At 43.9% G+C, this 17751-nt stretch overlaps 1 protein-coding gene and 1 pseudogene across 3 annotated transcripts in view; one reads left to right on the plus strand and one right to left on the minus strand.

The window, feature by feature from the left end:
• Positions 1-17751, plus strand: part of kkv (hyaluronan synthase-like protein kkv) — an 885043-nt gene that overhangs the window by 300796 nt on the left and 566496 nt on the right. The gene's annotated exons all lie outside the window — the stretch shown is intronic.
• On the minus strand, positions 12611-14091 carry LOC137238635 (THO complex subunit 5-like; annotated as a pseudogene).

The following is a 17751-nucleotide window of genomic DNA, read 5'->3' on the forward strand; positions in this document are numbered from 1 at the left end:
TGAAGCAGGAAAAAGATGGTGAGCTTCGTCCTGAGGGAGAGCGCGCGCGCGACTACCTGCCTTGGCCAACGTTTCGTGACTTGTTCACGGCCATCTACAAGAACAACAGTCGCCTAAGCCCGGTAGAAAAGTTGTTCCACCTCAATCAAAAAACTCAAGGTGAGGCAAAGGACATCGTCAAGAAATGTCCCTTGACAAATGAAGGCTCGAAACAGCCTGGAAAAACCTATGTGAGAGATACAAGAATAAGCGGATTCTCGTGAACTCACAACTACAAATTTTATTTAATCTAAAAAAGATAGATAGTGCGGCAGCTCAATCAAAAGCTTACAGCGCGACATAAATAATTGTTTAGCATCATTAAAAACCCATCAGATTGATGTTTCAAATTGGGATGTGATCATCACATATTTTTGCTCGCAAAACTAACAGAAAATACGTTGGCTCTATGGGAGCAGAGCATTGACCACAAAACGGACATATCCAAGTGGGAGGATATGGACAAATTCTTGTCAAATCGTTTTCAGACACTTGAAACCGTGTCTGGTTTTACAGGGAATGCCACTTCTAAAGTGCAAAAGTCAAACACGTCGCGCCAGTCGACAGAAACCCCTACAAAAAGACTTGGTGCTTTTCAAACAAAAGTAACCAAGCAAACAACAAAATCAATGTGTAAAATGTGCAAATATACGGAGCACAGATTACGCAACTGTTCACGTTTTTGCGATTTAAACCCGGTAGAAAGGATTAAATTCGTTAAATCCACAAATGGCTGCCTGAACTGTTTATCCCCAGGACACACAGTGACGAGGTGCACCAGTTCCTACAACTGTTCCAAATGCCACTCTCGTCACCACACGCTCCTGCATGCGGACACACTTCAGCAACCGGCGGTGCGCAACCCTTTCAAAGATGAGGATAATACCCCATCAACTTCGGTACAGGCACGGAAAAGACAGGAATCGGTACAACCACCTTCCTCTACGAACCAGAATGTCAAATCCTGCCATGCCAATTCCAGCACAGGCGTGCTATTGGTACCGACTTCTCCGCGCGGGCATTAATTTATTCTGGGTCTGAATGTTCCTTTATAACAGAAAGACTGAAACGCAGAATCAATTTGCCAGCGAGGAAAATGCATGCCCAAGTTTCAGGCATCACAAATGCGGTGTCAGCGCAGGTGAAAGAAGCGTCCAAAATCGAATTACGTTCACCAGTGGATTCCTGCTTCAGCCTGACTACACCCGTTCTCGTCCTAGCTAAACTCACTGGGAATCTTCCATCCTGCCATATGAACGCAAATACTATACAGGCATTCCCAGACTTGGTTTTGGCAGACAAGAGGTTCTACGTCTGAGGCTGAGCTCAGGCCAAGGGGTCACTGCTGGCGGACAGTGAACGGCCTATTAATTAGGTTAGCTGCGAATATCAAATAAGCAGCCCTCGACCAAGAGCGGCTGGTGAGGAGGGATTGGCTTAAAAGGCCTAAAGCACCCTGAGAACCTCCAGTGGCAGGGCGAGTAGATGCCGCCCTGAGTTAAGCATCCACAGCCTAGTACGGTGTTGCTTCGATGGAATACCTACCCAAGATAGGGAGGCAACTATACGACGTGGGATACACTCAGGAAAGTAAAGAGGTAAATTATTTGTAAATTTAAGGTGATTGTCACATTAAGACTGAGCCCAGTAAGGTCTTAATTAAGGTATACTGGAATCAACGACTCGGATATGTTTGTTAAGGGCTGGCGAATGTGGCATTCGGAAATCTCAGTACACGGCTTGAAACACCGTCGAAATGACTTTCCGGTTAATGTCCCATTCGTCTCCGTCCCGTTAAAACCTTGGCAGGCCTTGGGGTACGTTCAAAGTCCGTCATCATTAAGTTGGTGGTGCAGGTTCGGTTGAGATCCTCCCGATTAATACTAATCTGGCTCTGAACGCAGTCTTCATGAGGGACTGCGTCAACCTTCACGTGGCCTCCCTGCCTTCGCATAGACAACCACGGGATCTATATAGGTAACTGCACACTCGGACCAAGATAGCGGCCTCAAGTGGGGACCCAATTAAATAAATGATGAGCAACAACAATACTAAAATAAAAAACCAAACACAGGAGAATGAAATGGCGTTCAATCCATTTGTAGGAAGGAAGCTAGCTCGCTCTCCAGAAGGGCGTGGCCCATCGGCTGGGGGCCTTAACATTCGTCGCTAGTGGTAACGAAACCCAAAGAAGTGGAGGCCGAAAGCGAGCAAGGAGCGTTGTCGCCGGGTGCTACACCGAAGCTTTGCAAAAAGAACTCCGACAGCAAGGCTCAAACGGGCACACCATTATTAAGTGAGCTAATTAAGCAGGCGTCAGCTGCGTTAAATCAGCAAAACCCCCCTGGAGAAAAAAAGATGACCAAGCTAGGCAAGGCGATTGAGGACTTGATGCAGTTCTTCATAGGGCGTAATAATATACACGCGGAAATCAAGCGCTTGGCCTCCGTAATAAAAGTGCTGTACATCGAATCGGCCCTAGAGGTAAAGAATTTAGAACATAAATTGCGTGCAAGCGAATGTGCCAAGGATAGAAGTCCATCACCCCAGGAAAGCGACCGAGGAATAATTCGTACCCCACCAAGGAGAACAACGTGGTAAAACCCACTACTACACTAAAAGACGTCTTGCCAGGGCACGTGGGTGGTCACAAACGACGGCAAGAAACGCAAGAGAAGACGGAGCGGAAAGAAGAAACTGCAGCCCAAAAGACGGGAGAGTGGCAGTTAGCTTAAAAAAAAAGCAAGGAAAAAGCACTTAAGGCTAGGCCGGATGCAATCGTCATTTCCAAGGCGGGGGATGCGACGTACGCCGACATATTGCGTAAAGTGAGAGGATGCGACGAATTAAAATCCCTGGGTGATGACGTCAAAACGATTAGAAGAACGGCGAAAGGAGAGCTGTTACTAGAGCTGAAAAAATCCCAAGATGGGAAAACAAGTGTGTACCAAGCAGAAATTGAAGCGGTACTAAAGGACCCGGCTAAAGTTATAACAACGTCCCAAATGGTCACGCTACAGTGCAGAGATCTCGATGAGATTACTACGCCCGAGGAGATTTGCAACGCCCTCCACCAGCAATGCAACATCAAACTTCCAGATGTGGCTGCCATAAAAAGCATACGCACAGGGTACAGTGGCACGAAGTCGGCACTAATAATCCTTACAGCGGATAATGCCAAGGCGGTTCTTAATACGCAAAGAATACGGGTAGGATGGGTTTCTTGCCGAATTAGAGAGCTCAAGCAAGAGAAACGCTGTTATAGGTGCTGGGGCTACGGGCATATAGCTCAGAAATGTTAGGAGACTGTAGATAGGTCTAGCCTATGCAGGAAATGCGGCGAGGAAGGTCATAAGGCTGCAAGTTGCGAAAACGCGCCGAAATGCGCGCTATGTGGAGGACAGCATTCAGCAGGCAGTTTTAAATGCCCACAACGAGAGGGCAGCAAAATGACTGTCTCATGAGGGTATTGCAGCTCAATTTAAACCATTGCGAGGCAGCCCAAGAGCTATTATCCCAAACAGTCTATGAAGGAGGATATGACATAGTGGTACTCTCTGAACAATACAAAAATCGCCAGGAGCAGGGTTGGCTCTCAGATTCAGCAGGGAAAGTCTCAATTTGGGCACCAGGGAAATTTCTCCCACAGGAAATTATGACGCCAACGGTAGCAGGATTCACGTAGGCAAAAATCAACGGTATATACGTCTTCAGTTGCTATGCCCCTCCGAGCATGACCATCGCCGAGTTCGAAGACATGATATACGGGATCACCATTGAAGCACGAGGTAAACACCCGCTTTTAGTGTGTGGAGACTTCAATGCATGGTCATCTGTGTGGGGAAATAGACGAACCAACGAAAGAAGGGGAGTTCTCCTCGAAAGCCTTACTTCTTTGAGGCTAGAACTCCTAAATGAACCAGGGATATATACCTTCGATACAGGTACCAGACGATCCATTATAGGTCTCACCTTCGCTAGCAGCGAAATAGCAAGACGAGCAAAATGGTCCATAAGCAACGTCTACACACACAGCGACCATAAAGCTATTAGCATAGAGCTGCTCGAAACTCCACGAACGGTAGCAGGAAGACATCGACAAAGCAGGAAATGGAAATAGCACCTTTTCGACCCACAAATATTTGACATTATCTGGAAGGACGCCATAGTACGAGAATCGCATGCGGAAGACCAGTCGGTTCAAATCACAAAGTTGCTATGTATGGCATGTGATGCTGCCATGCCCAGAAGTCGCGGAAAAGCACAGCGCATTCCGGTATATTGGTGGAATGAGGAAATTGCGGAAGAGCGTAGAAAATGTCACAAAGCACGAAGAATAGCGCAGAGGGCACGCTCATCACCACGATATGCGGAGCTACAAAGCACCTATGTCGCACAAGGAAAGGCACTTAAAAATGCCATAAAAAAGAGCAAGAAGTTATGCTTTAGGGAACTGCTGGATAATGTCGACCTAGATCCTTGGGGATCAGCCTACAGAACTGTGATGGCCAAAGTTAAAGGACCGATATCACAGCAACCTACGTGCCCGATACTGATGAATATTATTGTTGAAACACTTTTCCCGGCGCAAGATCGCTAGACTTATCCAAGCGGGGATCTAGAAAGTACGGAAATTCCGCAAATTACAGAGCAAGAGGTGCTGGACGCTGCAAAAGGAGTTGCTAATAACAAATCCCCAGGACCCGACGAAGTTCCAAACATAGCCCTTAAATTCGCGATCACAACTAGGGCTACATTATTTACTGATCCTTTTAATGCCTGTATGCAAGAAGGCGTGTTCCCTCGCCCGTGGAAACGACAAAGACTTGTCCTATTGCTGAAACGTGGTAAACAGCTGGACCAACCATCCTCATATAGGCCACTTTGTATGCTGCATTCCCTAGGGAAGATTTTCGAGCGTATAATTAGAGAGCGCCTACAGCTGACTCTAGAAAGACTAGGTGGCTTATCGAATAGTCAATATGGATTTCGCTAATCAAGATCCACCGTAGATGCAATACAAACAGTCGTCAATATAGCTAGAGAAGCTATCTCTGGAGGCCAAAATAAAAGGAAGTTCTGTGCACTGATTATGTTGGACATCAAGAATGCTTTTAACACTGCGAACTGGATGCAGATAATGGCAGCGCTGCAAAGCTTCGGCACTCCAGCTTACTTACGCAGAATTATAGGTAGCTATCTTAAAGACAGAGTACTTCTTTTTGACACGGCTCAAGGAGAAAAAGAGTACAAAATCACAGGAGGCGTCCCACAGCGATCTGTTCTCGGTGCGACGCTTTGGAATGTAATGTATGACGGGATGCTAAAGATTGATGATATTGCATTGGTAGTAGTGGCCAAGAAACTGGACCTGCTTCAAGCATTATGTAATGACGCCGTAGCAAGAATAAAGGAATGGCTGACCAATACGGGACTGGAGTTGGCTAGCCAAAAGACGGAAGTAGTATTAGTAAGCTCCAAACGGTCGGCGAACGAGTTAGTCTTAACTGTTGGGGATCATCAAATCACCGTAAAGGATTCCTTAAAATACTTAGGAGTGCAAATTGACTCCAATTTAACTTTCAAAGAGCACTTCAGAGCGGTGCGGGAGAAAATTACCAAAGTTAATGGATCACTTATGCGAATAATGCCTAACATTGGTGGTCCGAGCGAAGCTACACGTCAGCTATTGTCCACAGTAACCAGCTCAATAATACTATACGCAGCACCAGTGTGGTACGGATCTAAACAGACCCATCAAAAATATATATTAGCAGCGTACCGACTTGCTTCTTTAAGAATTGCAAGTGCTTATCGGACGGTGTCCGACGACGCGATCTTGGTTCTAACCCGGAAAATCCCAGTGGACTTACTGGCAAGCGAAATGGCCAATCTGTATAACACTAATATCGAGCGACCATCTGAAGAAGACAAGAAAAGAGCAAGGACACAAACAATAGCTAAGTGGCAAGAACGGTGGGAGGCCTCGAGTAAAGGGCGTTGGACTTTCACACTAGTTTGGAACGTAGCTCAATGGAATGAGCGGAAGCACGGCGAACTGAACTACCATCTCACGCAGATAATGAGTGGACATGGCAGTTTCAAAGAGTATTTTTGGAAGCGTAGGATAGAGGAAGATCCTCATTGCCCAATGTGTACCACGGAGTTAGAAAACGCAGAACACGTCATGTTCCACTGCCCCCGTTTCCACGAAGAAAGACTCACCTTGCATGAAGTCTTTGGGAAGGAACCTACCACGAGAAATTTAGTATCACATATGTGCAACAGGAAAGAGTGCTGGACTGCAGTGAGCAAAATGGCATTTATAGTAATGACACGCCTGATGGATGCTGAGAGGGAGCGCAGAGAAATGCGCATGCGAAGCAGTGGCAATTAAATGGACACTCAGAGCAAATAGCGGGAACCTGGACGCAGGGACAACAGTAGGCTCTTAAAAAATGAGAAATATGGAACGCCACCCTGAAGTAATGCGAAAGTGGTGCCGGGGTGGGCGACGGTTCCAGAACGGGGCTGTTTTTTAGTCTACGGGCACACGTTTGCTGCGACGGCAGCAATTATGGTGCATTATGCATTTTTCAGCCTCCCCGCAAAAAAAAAAAAAAAGAGGTTCTACGTCAACGAAAACGTAGAGCTCATACTTGGCGGAGACATATATCCCCAAATTATAATGAACGGTATAAAAAAGAATGTACTAAACACACTCTTGGAACAAGAGACAGTGTTCGGTTGGATACTAACCGGTCGAATAGAAGCACCTAATCCAACGAAGAGCATTATGTCTTTCTACAACGAAGTTGCGTTAGACAATCAATTAAAAGCTTTCTGGGAGGTAGAAAATCTACCCAAAAATAAAATATTAAATGAAGAGGAAAGGTACTGCGAACAATTATTTAAGGAAACAACGAAACTAAATGAAGATGGAAGATACACCGTATCATTACCATTCAGGCAGGATTACCCTAATAATATTAATTTAGGACCGTCCCTGAAACGCGCATGCTCTCAATTCTTCCGAAATGAGGGGCGGCTAATAAGAAACCCAGATTTAGGTAAAGAATATGTTCGAGTGTTGTCAGAATATGATACGCTCGGACATATGAGAAAATTAAAAAAGAATATCCCATCCGACGATTCGGATCATTACTTCCTGCCCTACCACGCCGTTATTAAAGCAGAAAGTACCACTACAAAGGTACGGGTAGTATTTAATGCCTCGAGCCCTACGGCCAACGGTAATAGTTTAAAAGATATTCTCCTACCAGGCCCAGTTCTACAAGCCGATCTACCCATCCTTATCTTACGATGGAGACTATGCCGCTTCGTATTCAATAGCGACATAGAAAATATGTATCGACAAATTTGGGTGAACGAAAATCACACCAAATTTCAACGTATTGTGCATCGCACTTCCCCGAATGACCCTATTAGTCTTTACGAATTAAAGACGGTTACCTTTGGAGTGAACTTCGCTCCATATCTTGTGATAAGAAACCTCCTACAACTGGCAGACGACGTATCAAATTCACACCCTACAGCGGCTAACATACCGCGAGAATACATGTATGTAGATGACGTGTTAGCGGGTGGACATAGGATCACATCGACCATTAAAGCCAGAGATGAAATTCGTCAAGTCCTACACTCCGCGGGCTTTCTACTTCGCAAATGAACATCCAATTCAGAGGACATTGTAATGGACATCCCCAAAGCAGACCTGCTCAGTGAAAGCTTCCTGGCAGTTCAGTTAAAGCATTAGGCATTCGATGGAATGCCCACTCCGATTCATTTTATTTTAGAGCAGGCACGCTGGACAACCCGGAAAACATTAAAAAGAGAGCGATACTATCAGCAATCGCCAAACTTTTCGATCCATTAGGATGGCGGTCCCCAATGGTCATTGTGGCAAAAATACTCATGCAGAGTATTTGGTTAGAAGGCACCGCTTGGGACGACCCAGTATCGACCAGTACGCTGGAAAAATGGAAAACCTTCACCGACCAATACCATGAGATCGATAAAATAAGGATACCTAGATGGGTCAACTTTTCTCCAGGAACCGACATCGAGATCCATGGCTTTTGTGACGCATCCGAGAAGGCTTATGCAGCAGCCATTTACATGCGCGTCAAAACGGATGATAATGTCTGCACAAACCTGCTTCTAGCCAAAACCCGAGTACCCCAGTGAAAACTCTTTCTCTGCCACGTTTGCGGAGCCGTGCTGTTAGCGGAAGTCGCCGAATCAATTTTCAGGAACCTTAAATTGGGACCAGTGAGAGTTCACCTGTGGACGGATTCAACGATCGTCTTCGCATGGATAAGGAAACCGCCTTGTTCCTGGTCCACTTTCATCGTACATCGGATCACCAAGATCATCGGCATGGTCGGAAATAAGGACTGGTTGCACGTCAATTCAAAATCAAACCCAGCAGATTTAGGTAGCAGAGGATTACCTGCGTCTTAGTTGGTAAACAGTTCGTTGTGGTGGCAGGGACCTCCTTGGCTGCAAGAAGACACTTCCCAATGGCCAGCACAAGAAAGTGACTATATCACCTCCGTACAGGAAAAGAGGACGAATACCTGCGCAACAACAACAGTAAATACTACCGATGTTCTCCAACGCTTTTCAGACCTACCTAGGGCTTTACGGGTGCTCTCATACGTTATGAGGTTCTACCGAAGAACTCACCCCGAAACAAAAAATTAATTCCACGTCATGTCGCACCTAATCTCCCCTGACGAAGTCAAGGCCACTACACGGCTTTTAATTAAAATCTATCAAAACCAACATTACAGCTCAGAATATAAGGATTTGAAGGCCGGAAAACCAATTGCAGGGAAAAGTGCAATACTCTCACTTAATCCCTACTTAGACCAAGATGGCATCATTCGGATAGGAGGGCGACTCGGGGCGTCAAAGGACTTAGCCTTTAATGAACGCCACCCAATCCTCCTCCCATACAACTGCAGGTTATCCCGTCTGACAGTCTTAATGTTTCATCAACAAAGTCTGCATGGGGAAAACCAACTCATGTTACGTCTGATACGCACCCAATACTGGATACCTAACATCAAAACCATGATTAGGGCAACCATTCATAATTTCCAATTTTGCACTATACACCGAAAGCGTGCTCAGACCCAAATTATGGGTGTTCTCCCTCGCGAACGCACAACATTCAGCTGTGCATTCACGAATACTGGTGTCGACTTCGCTGGACCCTTCGACATCAAAAGTTACCGCGGTAGAGGGTGTCGACTATCCAAAGGCTATGTCTGCCTTTTGTGTGTTTTTCCACACGAGCGATTCATCTGGAGGCCACTACTGACCTCAGCACCCTATCATTTCTTGCGGCTTTTGCCCGTTTTATATCTAGACGCGGATGTCCCAAAAACGTCTACTCCGACAACGGGACAAACTTTGTCGGAGCTTCAAGATCCCTACGAGCGGAATTCAAAACTTTCATTTCACAAGCCCGAGACAATGCTGTCTCGAAGTACAGCCACCAATCACTCACTTGGCATTTCATCCCTGTGGGCACTCCCCATATGGGAGGGCTGTGGGAGGCTGGAGTGAAAAGCTTCAAAAGCCACTTCAAAAAGATAGCTTCACCACACAAATTCACATTCGAGGAATTCCATACACTATTGTGCCGCATCGAGGCATGCCTGAACTCGCGGCCGCTCAGCCCGGTATCCAATGACCCGACGGACCTAGAGCCGCTCACCCCAGGGCATTTCCTCACGGGCAGCCACCTACTAGCTCCGCCAGAGCCCGATGCTAGTGAGAGCCCTGCCTCGATGATCAATCGGTGGCAGAAACTCAAAGCCCTCCATCACACTTTCTGCAAGCGATGGAAAACCGAATATCTTTCCGAACTTCAAAAACGAGTGAAGTGGAAACACCCACAGTCTAATCTAAAACCCGGAGACCTAGTCGTTATCAAGGAGGACAACTTCCAACCCAACGAGTGGAGAATGGGGAGAATCGTCGACACACACCTAGGCCCTGAGAACCGTGTGCGTGTTGTTGATGTCCATACAAGCAAGGGTTAAATAACTAGACCAAATACGAAATTGGTCCTCCTTCCGTCCCACGATAAGGAGGATTAAATGTAAGGGGCCAAATTCCGCCCTACAAAACCCCAAAATTCTATTTCCCCAGACTACCTAAAATGAGAGGCCCACGGTTAGTGATAGCACTCAAAGCATATTCACGAACCAGCGTCTTCGTGTCTCTCTATCCCTAAGCCTGTGTTTCTCCCGAGCCATATATTATAATCAACCCCCGGTCTCGTGAGGGTGCGAGTCTACCGGAGGGGAAACCTAAGGCGTACTACGCGATGGCAATGGGGAAAGGGGAGCACGGGACATGAAGACGCATTCAACTATGCACCGTGATGCCCCGCTACTCCTGAACGTGTTTTCTCCCTAGCCATGTATATCGTGTTTTTTTTTCTTATTCCCTACCCCCGGTCTCGTGCCGAGTCTACCGGGGGGAATCCTAAACCTGACTACTGGTGGGCAATGGGGAAAGGGAGCGAGATGCACCAATACGCGGGAGAGCTTACCAAAAGCTCGCAAACAAAAACATTTTTTTTTAGGTTTTTTAACAGTACTAACCGGGGGCCCCCTGAACAGAAAACCCCACAATTCACTCGCTCACCCAGAGCGAGGACACCAGAAAATCCCCAAGTTCACTCGCTCGCCCTGAGCGAGGACACTAGAAACCATCCCATTCACTCGTTATCCCATAACGAGGACATCATAAAAGCCTACCGCAGAAGGGCGAACCGATCTGCCACAGAACCTAAAGGCTTTCAGCCCATTATCTTCCTTAATTCCCAGAAAATCAAACCCAAATTCGCTCACTCCCCAGAGCGAGGACTCCAGAACCCTAACGCGGATCCATGATCTGCCACATAATGCATCTGCACTTGGCCAACAGAATTTATGAAAATTTATCCCATCACCCAAAATCTTTAAATAACTGAACAAAAAACCATTAATGTGCAACTACCCATAGAGGCTGCACCTAACCAACTACGTGCTTATTTTCGAGAAGGAGGTATTTTCTTTTGCCGCAAACGCAGAGAAGATTAGAATTTGAGTTCTAATTTTTTTCGTGGGGTTCTTTTCTCGTATCATTTCTTTATGGTCATTTGCTGGATTGAATTCGAAAGCACCAAGCGAGACCGACCGGATTTTTCACTCGCTTAGGCATTCCACAAAGCAATGATGCGGTAATTAAGAATTTTGTATTTTGCATCGAAGTTTGAGTTCGATTAGGACCTTAATGTAGAAAACTTGGCGAACTATTTCATTGCGCCCCTGTGAAATTGGCATAAAACTCAGTATTCAATCAACAAGATAGCCAGAAAAGATTCAGAAAGCCGAATTGAAAATGACTCAAAACTTTCGATCATCTACAGTAACCCACTTGGTAGTGGTATAAGGGGAATTCAGATTTTAATCACCTACGCGCTGAGGATAGTTAGTTCAAGCAACTCTGGTGGAAGGTGAACAGCGTGTACGTACACAAATGCAAACATAGATGATTATACATATAGGACTATGTGAGCATCTACATTAGTAGCAATTCAAGTTTAAACTCACCCTCTTTTTGTTCATTGATTGATAGTTGCGTTTTGTAAATGGATGTGTACCTCGTTACAGTGCACCACCAGATAAATTGGGTACTTCCGGATCCATGATCTCATCAATTTTCATTGGTTTCATAACGTCCGCAGGGAATTGTAGAGGCATATAAGCGTCACGCATTTTACAAGGAAGCTAATGACACCTAATTTTTATTGAAAAGGAAATATGAAGTTTTCCATCGCACATATTCATTTATGTAAATACGTTTATATCATCTATGAAAGCTCAAACTACATATAAAACGTTTTCCACCATAGGAGAGTTGGTTGGAGCTTTCACCGACGATATTTTAGCCTACAAATTATACTACCAATGAACTCCTGTTAATGAAGTTGGTTGAGAAACCACATTTTCATTTAATAAATATTGTATCAAGTCCTTCATCCTTATTGTATATGAGTAACTTAATTACAGTCACGCTGTATATATTCCCAGCTAAAACATCTACTTTGTTTTTTGCGATTGGTGTCCAAATGTGCAATAAAATTTTCCAAGGAATTCATGGAGCCTTCGGTAGACACATAAAGTGAATAGTCTACAGCCAAAATCGTATTTGAAGCTATTAAAAGAAAGGGTGATCTGCAAAGACTACATAACCCAATATTCAGGTCACCTCGGATTTTTTCCTGATCTTCAATATAACTGGATTTTGCAATTTATTTCCAGTACGTATTATAGTGTGAACCGTCGCTGGATATTGTTTTTGCAAATTTCCCACAAACAACTCTGTCAAACTTTGCAGGCTAGTTAAACACTTCGATTTCCGAGGCTTAGGTTGCTGTAAAATATATTTCAGTGTTTATAAATTCATGAAAATGGCACATAAAAGAATTCTTAAAAACTATTGCTTAAATGTATTAACAGCACCGCCCTCAATATAACGATAAGGCCTAGCGTGTTGGCGCCAACAAAGCCAAATGATGCTTCAACAAGCTTTGAGTTAAAGAATTCGTCCAAAATTCCATTGATTTCACAGCGGCACTGTTCATGCCATTATGCTGCCCATTCCAATAAATGAATGTAGACCAAAGCGGGCTCTCTGCAGGAAATTTAATACTATACTTACATGGCATTCCATTTTAGCTGATCCACGTACAACAATGGCGCGATAAAAAAGATGAGTACTATTGACGAGCTCCGAATCGACGTTAGGTGCAGATGCAATATGCTCCTCATAGCTGAGTGAAGTCCATTGTACAAGGCTGCAAGCAGAACGTGTAGTGGGTAAACATTCTTCCTTCAAGTGTAAATCAATTTGCTTTTGAACCAGTGCACGTATTTGTTTAATCAAATTCAAGCGAGAGCTCCACAATTGTTGTATGCATTTTAAGAGTGCTGGTATTATTTTTTGTAACTTTGGTGATTCAGCTTGCATTATTAACGACTTCTAAGCAATCCATTGACTGCCGCCAACGATAGGGACGCCCATATCCCTTCGTACTTAAATGATCCACACATTCTTTTGGCGTCATGCTAATATGTTTCAACTCATCTTCACCGCCAGGCACGGGTATAGTATCACCCAAATCGTTGTCACACAAATATTTCAATACGTCTTGTGGGAGCACTGCATCAACAAAACTTTGTTCAATATCACTTAAGCTTACCACTGTAGCTGCTGTTACAAACCCTAAACATTTGAAATAACGCAGCTTCATTACTATAGATTCCTCCAAACTTTTGGCGTTATTACCAATTGTAATTCGTACTTCAAGTCGATGAGGCTGCACAAGCTGTTGCAACTTCCATTTCTTATCCATTGCTACTTGTAGTGCATATTGTAGTGGACGCGTAGCTTTCAACAACGTAGGCAAGGATGGTGCAAATGATGTTAATTTCTCGGTCTTTAGTACAATTCCCCTAAATACTTGATGTTTGGTATTCAGTAATTCTTTGCACTGTGCAGCTGATTGTTTACGTATATTCAATTCACTTTCTAAGCGTGCCAAATGCTTGGTATGTCCAGTCAATGCCAGCTTCGCATCTGTGGGCAGTAATGATTGGTCGTCTTCTTCTTCTTCATTGTGTGGGAGCAATTTTATATTCTCATCTTGACTCTTGAACTTATGGCAGTAGCGTATTTCACGCTTTAACTGATTAACTTCATAGAGTAAATTCTGCAAATGCAAGCGATTACTATCTACTCGGACCTTTTCACGATGCAGACCTTCTCGTCCAGAACGTAGGCTGTATTTAATCATGAGATTGACCTTTTTGATCAAGACAAATAGCAGCGAAGCATATTTGCGCTTCGCGGCAAAGTCCTTAGTCCGCTCGTGTTCCCCCAAACCATTCTTCATTTTGAGTACATCATCGAAGATCTGCAAATACTGCGTAGTGTTTCGAAACCTTTATGCAAGGATTCCGCCATTGGATACAAATTTTATGAACGATTCGTACAAAAAAAAATATATATATACTGCACACCAGGCATGCTTAACCAATGAACCGATATCATTTCGTTAATTATCGTAACGAAATGATATCGGTTCGTTGGTTAAGCATGCCTGCTGCACACAATTCAGCCGTTTAAAATTAGTTGGATTGCGCAATTCTCATTAAATCCAATAGCACAATCAACTTTGGAGTACTGCCAAAAATTAACATAACATTACCACCCTGACCTAGAGCTTTAGAAATTGTGACTAACGTAAATTTGGTAGCAATTTTTGCATTCCGCCTTGCGATGGTGCAATTTATGTATTCAAAGCTGGCACCAACAAACAAGGAAAAAGTGCCCAGTATGGCTCGGGTATAGTGCCGCTGCCCTCGCGTATTTCTAACAATAGCGAAAACATTTGAAAAAAAAAAAACATAAGGCATAAATTCCAATATGTCTTGTTGCAATATGCCTTGGAAAACAGGAAATCCTGCTTCTTGAAGGGAACTAACCGCTGCTGGCTCTGGTTTGCAAATGATTTTTAGTGCCAGAGATAGCGTTTCAAAGAGGCAGTGATTAAAATGCAGTTTTTTGCACAGCATATTTTACCCATAGCAAAAACTGCAAAGAAAAAGAAAAAAAAATTCATTAATAACTGCATAAATGGGCATCGCAAAGGTGTGACAACTGCCGTCGCGGCCGACGCCGCAGTTGGAGCACCCCTTTTGCGATGCCGGTAACCTAGAAAATAAAAAAAGGGAACGACACACAAAACCAATAATTCCCTGGATCACGCCAACCGCCTGCATCCATCACCAGGCATCTGAAAATAAAAGGAATACCGTGGTGTGATGGTAGCGTGCTCCGCCTACCACACCGGATGCCCTGGGTTCAAACCCCGGGCAAAGCAACATCAAAAATTTTAGAAAAAAGGTTTTTCAATTAGAAGAAAATTTTTCTAAGCGGGGTCGCCCCTCGGCAGTGTTTGGCAAGCGCTCCGGGTGTATTTCTGCCATGAAAAGCTCTCAGTGAAAACTCATCTGCCTTGCAGATGCCGTTCGGAGTCGGCATAAAATCATGTAGGTCCCGTCCGGCCAATTTGTAGGGAAAATCATGAGGAGCACGACGCAAATTGGAAGAGAAGCTCGGCCTTAGATCTCTTCGGAGGTTATCGCGCCTTACATTTATTTTTATTTTTATTAATTAATAATCTAAAATAAAAATTCTTTATTTATTCAAATGAATAAATATTAAAACTAACTTACCATTTTTCCACCTCAATTGTCCATGCGCCGTACTCCAAGCGCCGTAGTAAAAAGAATTGAAAGAACGAGGAAAAAATCATTCGATTTATTTACCGCTTCTTTCAATTCAATGGAATTTTACATTCTATACACGGGTGTGTATGAATGTTCATTTGTTTTGTCTTTTGCCGTTGGCATATTTGTACCCAACGTATGTACATATGTATGTATGTATGACTATTTGGCTCGGCATATCATTTTAGTGTTGCATAAAAAGAGGCAACCGGGCACCGAAAACCCGCAAAACACAAAATCGGGATCGGCATTTTTTTTAACCCATATGGGCGCCCGGGCAGTCCCAAAACATACTTACGCACAAAAATAAAGGCGAAAACCTCATTTAAAAATAATTATGGTCTCATTTACAAAAAAAAAAAATTGTTTTGAGTTTTTTGCCTTCGGTACTGCTTGTTTTTTGGCTGGGGGGCAGGACGTGTTGCTTTCAACAACAAAAATCACAAAAAAAAAAAGTCAACTGTTTCTACTGGCTTAGTGTGCCACTGCCCCATTGACCTAGTTTTGTTTTTCAAGGGCAAGCAAATACATATATGTACGTATATATATATACTCGCACGCCACAAATTCACCATACCAGCTGTCAGCTAGCTAACCAAGAAATACACGACAGGGTTGCATGCAATCTCAGAATGGTACGTGCAGATAGAACGCGTCGTGGAGAACGCATCGCCAATCTGCATGCAAGCACCGGCAGTTGGTACACTTTCGACTTTAATTACGATTTGCGCTATTCGTCATGAGCTGTCGCACAAAATTAAATCCATACCTTCGTCGGCCCCTACGCTTCGTTTTAAACTCGCTTTATTCATCTATTTTAACATACGTTTTGTAATAAAACACCTCCGCTTCACCCAACCAACCTCACGGCCGCTCTCCCCGGCACATCCATAAAATGCCACAGTTGCCTTGAGAGCGATACAACAAGTTAGACGCTGGAACGGAGACCTCGGCCTCTTCGTCCAGCCCAGAAAAGCCTCAAATCCTCGAGTCTGGAACGGAGACCTCTGCCTCTTCGTCCAACCAAAAACAAAAACCGCAAGTCTGGAACGGAGACCTCGGCCTCTCCATCCGGAACAAACAAAAAACCAAAGAATAACAAAAAAATGGTTCAATTCTGGAACGGAGACTTCGGCCTCTTCGTCCAGCCTTACTGGCCATCGATTATACATATATCACGTTCTGAACTTCTATATATATTAGAGTTACGGATAAACCAATGGCAAGAAATATTCACTTCTAACTGTTCATAACAGCTAATTTTTTCATCTTAGCTCAGGTGGCATGCTAAGCAAGTCGGAAAGGATTCCCGGACATTTTGCGTCGCAGACGAACCCCTCATTTAGATTAAGTTTAGTCTGTAAGTCTTATATTCATTTTTCTCGTTTCAGCGGAGGTCATTGGCGGAAAACGATGTTGCGTATCCCAAGGGGGCCGGCATGTTTAGGCAGGATGCCTAACTTTTCCGCATCTGATTGCGAACCCCCCAATGCAACTCTGCAAATCGATACTCGATACTCGACTTAATTTATAACCACCCACACCATCACCCTCATGCATGTATATGCACGTGTATGTGTGCTTTTTTTCAGCACTCATGCATATGCATGTCGGGGTTGATGTGTGGGTGCCTTTCCCCTCCAAAACGGAGAATTTTGTGGGTCAATGGTTGTAGCTTTCAATACAACCGGCCTCTTGGATTCTAACAGCCATCCTGTTCACATCTGCCGCCAGCGATCTCTGCCGTAATTATTTGCGTTTATTCAGGTAATATTGTAACCTTTGCTATTTTTATCATATCTATTATAACGAGAAATCTCGCATTCTCTTATTTTATTCCAACCCACTTATTCCCACTGAGATCGACCCCGGTGCGCCCACCTCTCGCTAGGATCAGACGCACCCCGACCGAACATCCGCTTTTGAAATTATAAAATCTAATTTTATTAACTCATTTATTTCATACAGATCAAATATCATTGGATTTATGGTGTTAAGTTTAGAAAGTGCTATACTGTTTACAATATTAGTCAAGTCGGATATTATAATTCTATTTCTTATCATGCTTAATTCTACTAGCTTACTGCTTTCACTATCATGCTAAGGTATTGCGTTTGTTCTTTTAACCAATTGATTGATTTTGTTTGTCATATCGTTCATCTGAACCTGCAAATTTTGATTAATGTTAATTTTCGTATTTCCATTTTCTATGAGAGCCTCTTCCGTGGCATGCAACTGTACCAAATCATCGTGGTCTGGGGAGCCAGATGTAAGCTTCCAAACAGATCCGATAAAAGTAATAGATCTTTTCGATCTTGAATTTTTAAATAAA

This window comes from Eurosta solidaginis, chromosome 1 (genome assembly GCF_040869045.1).
Source record: "Eurosta solidaginis isolate ZX-2024a chromosome 1, ASM4086904v1, whole genome shotgun sequence".
NCBI classification, from domain to species: domain Eukaryota; kingdom Metazoa; phylum Arthropoda; class Insecta; order Diptera; family Tephritidae; genus Eurosta; species Eurosta solidaginis.